This window comes from Galeopterus variegatus, unplaced genomic scaffold, assembly GCF_000696425.1.
Source record: "Galeopterus variegatus unplaced genomic scaffold, G_variegatus-3.0.2 Scaffold72, whole genome shotgun sequence".
NCBI lineage: Eukaryota > Metazoa > Chordata > Mammalia > Dermoptera > Cynocephalidae > Galeopterus > Galeopterus variegatus.
Window position 1 is genome coordinate 884,123 of NW_007726183.1, and position 6,434 is coordinate 890,556.

The 6,434-nt window shown below is 34.3% G+C and overlaps 1 long non-coding RNA gene across 1 annotated transcript; it reads left to right on the forward strand.

Moving 5' to 3' along the window:
* The first annotated feature begins 3,269 nt into the window (after positions 1-3,269).
* On the forward strand, positions 3,270-5,050 carry LOC103594806. Its single transcript, XR_550880.1, has 2 exons — positions 3,270-3,302; positions 4,066-5,050. It is a non-coding gene; the product is annotated as an uncharacterized LOC103594806 (long non-coding RNA).
* Positions 5,051-6,434: the final 1,384 nt, after the last annotated feature.

Consider the following 6,434-nt stretch of genomic DNA (forward strand, 5'->3'; position numbering starts at 1 on the left):
ATATTCATGGAGTACAAAGCTGACCTTCACCACCTGCACCCAGGATGTGATGGTTGGATCAATTGTATCAGGATGCCCATTACCACAAATTGTGATTATTCCTCAGATCCACATCTTTTTAATTCTAAATAATGACCAATGTATGTTTGGGGGATTTTTTTTTTTTTTTTTTTTCTCCCACACATACCATAACATAATTTTATTTCTAATCTGTCAATTTGAGATATTTATTTTAAATATTGCTATAGTTTATTGCTATAATTATATACAAATATGAGATGTATTTGACAACTGCCCTGAGTGAAAGAATACTGCCCAGTTAATAAAACAAATATATGTAGCTTTGGGGGTATTCAACAAATAACTGTTAAAGAGAAAATTTCATCAGGTAATAAAGAACACAATGTAGCTATGAAGAAATAATGAAAAAGGTTTCTATATTCTGCTATGGAAATATTTCCAGCATTTAAATAAAAAAAAGTGGAGCACAAGAGAATATATACCTTAGAGAAGCTCTGTTTAAGAAGGGGGAGGTATAGTAACATGTATTAGATTTTTCTTGTATTTTCAAAAAGAAACACTAGAAAGGTGAATTGGATTGAATGGCCCACAGAAGTCATTGAAGTTTAATCCCCACTGTAAATTTTGAGGGTGGGAATCCTATTATGGTAACTGAAAGGTGGGGCCTTGAAGAGTGATTAGATTCCAATGATGGCCAAGGCTAGTGAATGGATTGATAATGGTGGTCATGAGCGTGGTTCTGAGGGCTTTAAAAGGACAGCATGTCCTTTTTAAATGCTCCACCATTTTCTGCCATGTGAGATCCCTGCATTGCTGTAAGACCACCACCAAAGAAGACTCACCAGATGTGATCCCTGAAGTTTGGACTTCCCAGCCTCCGAATCTGTGAGCAGTTAATTTCACTTTCTTACAAATTACCCAGCTCTGCATATTTTGTTACAAGCAACAGAAACAAACTAATACAAAAGGTAAATAAGAATCTAATGGAAAGAGTTTCCAATAGAAAACCGTAGGCAAGGGAAGGGATGAATAGGGAGAGTCCCTTATTATTAGGGAATAAGACTTCCTGTAACTAATTTTCTGTTCCATCCAAGAAAACAGTTAGGAGGCTTGAGACCTCAGTTGGGAAAAAAACCCCAAAAAACAAAAAAACGAATTTACATTTTAGCTTTTTTTTTTTTTTCCCTAGCTGCACGGCATTTGCAGGTTACTTAAGATTTCTGAACTTCAGTTGTATCACTTCCAGTAATTATGATATTGACTTCAAAATGATGTAATTAAAATAAATAAAATGATGAATGTAAGGTATTTGGCACATATTAAGTGCTTTATTAGAGTTAAAAAATCTCCATCATTATCACCATCACTCCTATCATTTATTTCTGGGTCAAGGAATAGAAGTAGAATGGAAATAGATCATATCTTTTGGAAGCCACTCAGAGAAGGCCTAAAACTAGGAAAGACTCAAGTCGAGTAGTTAGACAGTGATATGCAGAACTAAAGGGAGATATTCATGTTTTAGGTGAAGTCAAACACTTTTTCTAATCTTTCTATAAACAAAAACCGTGGAATGCTGAAATATCTTCATGCTTACAATAAAAATTGGCTAGTAGACTCAAGTGAAGAGATAGATACTAAATCAAAGAAAAAAAAATTCTGTTGAGCAAACTTGAAAATTACTCTGCAAATGTAATGTTAAAGTAGTTTTGGTTTGTTTAATATAGTTACATCTCATCTTTCTGAATAAAGGCTTTGAGGAAAAGGCATTCCTGATATTTTTTCTGTTCAAATACTTTCAATCTAATTCACTAGAAAAATTTCCCCCATGGAAACACAATGCTGATCTTATAAAAATAAATTCTGTAGGAAATGACTTTCACTTTAAACTGAATTTCTTGAATTCATCATTTAAGAATAAACAAATTAAATCTATAAAGAAAATGTTCTTTCAGCAGAAGCACTAACAGTTTAAAGAGAAAAAGAAAATACAGGTATGTGAAAATATACACAAATGCAAAAAGCAAAGTGAGGCCAAATCACTGAGATTCTTTGTATGTAATATACATTTTAGAGGAAAGAGGAAAGTGAAAACACAGGACCCAGGGACCAGGGAAGCTTCTTAGAATTACTAGAGAAAAAGGTTGCATTGTCTGTTCTGCATAAATATTATGGTGACATCCAGGAAAAATAATGTCAGCCATTCTTGCAGAAAGCTCTCAGAAATAAATTCTACAAGATAGAAATGCCATATAAAATTGCTTAGATTCAGAAAAACAATAAACAGAATTATTGGATTGCTCCCTTCATCCCACTTGACTGGGACATGGCATTCCCACCACTGCTGTCCCAAAAAAACATTCCTTCCTTTTCTCCCTACACGACTCACCTGTGACTCTCAAATACCATATTGCCCCTTCCTGTTTCCTGGAGGCAATGATTGTGCTTTGACCCCTGTGTCTGAGTCCCCGAGCCTCATTAGGATATTCAGCTTTTACAAATCAGGGATGACTATATGAGTTTTAAACTGTCTCTTAAATACTTTGTGTAAGTAATGCTCAATAGTTTTCACAAAGATGATTAATATTGCTTGCCAGGAGCAGAATGATGTACAGACATTTTTGTTTTTATAAAGAGTGCATGCATAAGTTGACTTTAGTAGAAAAAAAATATGATAAAATTATCTCCTTAAAAAATTCTTATATTACATTTGTGATGGTTAGTTTTGTGTGTCAACTTGACTGGCCATGGGGTACCCAGATTAAACATTATTTCTGGGTGTGTCTGTGAGGGGGTTTCCCTACAAGATTAACTTTTGAATTGGTGGACTCAGATCACCCTCGCCTATGTGAGTGCGCATCATCCAGTCCATCCACTGAGAACCTGAGTAGAACAAAAGGTGGAGGAAGGAGACATTCTCCCCCTTTTCCTGTCTGCCTCATTGAGCTGGGACATCCTATCTCATCTTCTCCAGACCTTGAACTGGTATTTACACCACGAGTTTCCCTGGTTCTTAGATCTTTGAACATGGAATGAATTATACCACCAGCATTCCTGGCTCACCAGCTTGCAGGAGTCGCACTGTGTAATTTATTATAATAACTTCATCTCTCTCTCTCTCTCTCTCTCTCTCTCTCTCTCTCTCTCTCTCTCTCTCTCTCTGAAAAAAAATAGTTTTGGATAGTGGTGTGTGTCTATGTTTTCAGGATGCCTTAGCCATGTTCTAAAAAATATTTTTTCATTTCCAGAGATATTATTTTCTGGCTATTTTTCACATTTTGTAGGTGAGTTAAAGCTATATAAACCACTTAGTAAATGTGCATCTTGATTTCAAGTCTTGTATAAGATACAAATTAGTAGCATCCAAAATGGCTATGTGCATGCTGCAGTGATACTATAAATTCATAAAGCCCTCTGGTTTTCCATGAGTCTTTAGCACCCCCAGCCTGTACTGGCTCATAATGTGAAGAGTGGGTCGATGTAGGAGTGGGAAAAACAGCACCTGGTTATGCTTACATCATATGTCACTGAGTGTGGAGGATAGATAACAAGTCTTGCAAATTGTGTGAACTTGGTTTTCAAGTATACGCTGACCGTTTTGGATGTGAAAGATTAAAGGAGACTTGATCTAAGAGAAATCATTGCAAGTTTGAATGATAAAACATTTTATTGGTAAAATATTTATGTTAAACTTTTTCTATTGTTGTCAAGGCTACTGTAACACCATATTCCCAATGTTAATAAGGAAGCATAAGCTACTTGGCACAAAATTCATTCCTGATGCAAACTAGATGGCTTTAACCTCATCTAAGATATATGATATTTAAATTCCATTGGTAAGAATAAACTTTATTATAAATAACCAGTATTCTAGAAATCACTAGTAAGAAATCCCAGAAGATAGCCAAGTGCATATTACAATATCAAGGCAAAATATGCACGTGGCGAAGTATCTATAGTCTCTATTACTACCAAAATTGGCAAGTGAAAAAATTTTCAGTAAGGATATGTTGATATAACTTTCTTTTTTTCTTTCTCTCTCTTCAGGCTGTATTCCAGCCCTGATGATGTCCACAAGTTTTTCTCCAGTTGTCTGTACCAAGAGATGGTTTCTGTCCATGTCTCTATGTTTTAAAGAGCCTGACAAATGCTGCTAGGAAAATCTGAGGACCTCATAAGGACAATGAATATCCTAAATTATGTTCACTACAAATGCAACATTGTGATCCGTAGAGAGCATACATTTCAAATAAGACCTCAAAACGCTGCCTGAACCTACTGACCTGATATGCTATTGAAAGATATACATTTGCTTTTCAAGGACCCAACCTTTCTTAAATTAGAAAAACATACCATTAAAATTTTAATTTTAAATGTGAAATAAATGTGGGGTTGCTGTTCTTAAATATTTTTTTAAAGAAGACGGGATAAGAAAATTATTAATTGTGCAGCCCATAGTTCCTGAACTTTAAAATAGTTTATAGCATTAAAATTTTATTAAACAATTTAAGTACTTGATCATTTTATTAAATCATATGACTACATTTTATCGACCCCAGAATGGAGCCATAGGCTTGTGTTTCCTAGCTGGCTTTACCTTCAGAATAAATCTGGATTTTACCTAGATTGCTCTCATAACATTTTAATTTTACATTGAGAACATCTTTCATGTATAATCACAATGCACATCTGCAGTTAGTACATTAGTACATTTTGTACTATTAGTAATGTTTTGTTTGCTATCCTGGCTCCTTCTTTTAAGCATATGAGTAGCAACTAATATATTTATTTCTTATCAATTAACCCACTAATATTTCTAATCTAAAAGCAACATTCAAATACATTGCATTATAGAATTTGTGAAGTAGTTTGCTTATGAAACATAATCTGAATATGCTTCAAGTTATTTTAATTTATAACAAAAATGGGTTATAGTAAGATAAATTCATACTGTTCTTTACATGAGTCATACATGACACACATTTATATATGTATGTAAATGCCCTCATTAAAATATTGAAATTTATTCATTTTAGTCTCTTTGCTATGTGTCTGTTTTGTTTTTAGAGCTTTCCCTTTGAAAGTATATAAAGTTTGTTAAATATCTGTGTTTGCATGCATCTTTGCATCCTACTTTATAAGATCAATATGCTGCTAAATAAACTGGCCCAATGTATTCGAATCACAAAAAGAGTATTTCAGAACTTGAAAGCACTTCAAGGATCATTTAATCTGACCCCTCATGATGATGAAGTTGAGAACCAGAGCGGTTAAGTGATTGGTGTAATCGTACACTAACTAGCAACCTACAGAAGATCAAGTGTAGTTTTCCTAACTTCTTAGCTTGTGTTTATTCTAAATCAATTAAATTCTGTTACTAGCAGCTAAGACGGGCATTGCTTGAGATTGAGATGAGGAGTAAGTGAAAGAGAAAGTAGTGCAATAATGAACAATTTGCAGCCAGCCTTCTTGGAATTTATTTTGTTGATAAGACTAATACTCTTCATTATAGGAAGTTTTACTTTCTTGCATATTTTATCCCCCACCCCAACTCCACCCTACCACCCTCACATAATTGAGAAACATTTCACGATGGAATTTTACTTTTTCAGGAAATGTCGTCAGGGTTCTTTTGGTACATGCATTAGGTTGTTTACCAAATTATTTCCCCACCACAATGTAAACTGTAGGTAATTCCAACCAGCTACAATATACCTATCATATCACCTCTCTGTTCTACTTTTAAAATTCCCTACCAATATAAAAAATAGGATTGTTCCATGAGGAAATCTGTCATCTCAAAATAAGATGTTTAATTAGACTCTGATGTATGTTGGAAACTACACACACATACACACACAAACACACACAATATGAAATAAATGCAGAGATTAAGACAGTGCCTTGTGACGAAAACATTATTCAAAAAAATGAATATTCTAGGAAACAAAAAGCTTTCTAATTAGGAGAAAAGCTATATGACTTCAGCCATTTAGGAGTGTTCAAATTTCTAGGGTGGTTGAAACTATATCAGTGTTTTTTTAGGCAAGATCGGGAGTGTTCAGGGTGGTATGGCTGTAGATGGTGTTCTTTTATATACATGTACATCAACATTTAGATATTACATTCAAACTTGTTTTTTGTTTGAAATGGTAAACCTTACAATCATGTACCACATAAGGATAATTTGGTCAACAACAGTCTACATATACAACAGTTGTGAGAATAGGCTATACCATATAGCCTGGGTGTGTAGTAGTCTGTACCATCTAGGTTTATGTAAGTAGGCTCTATGATGTTTGCACAATGATAGAATTGTCTAACTCCTATCCCCATCATTAAGCAGTGCATGGTTGTATTGCCACTAAAATTCATTTGGCAGTTGTCATTATATCAAAAGGTTATCATTCTTAGAT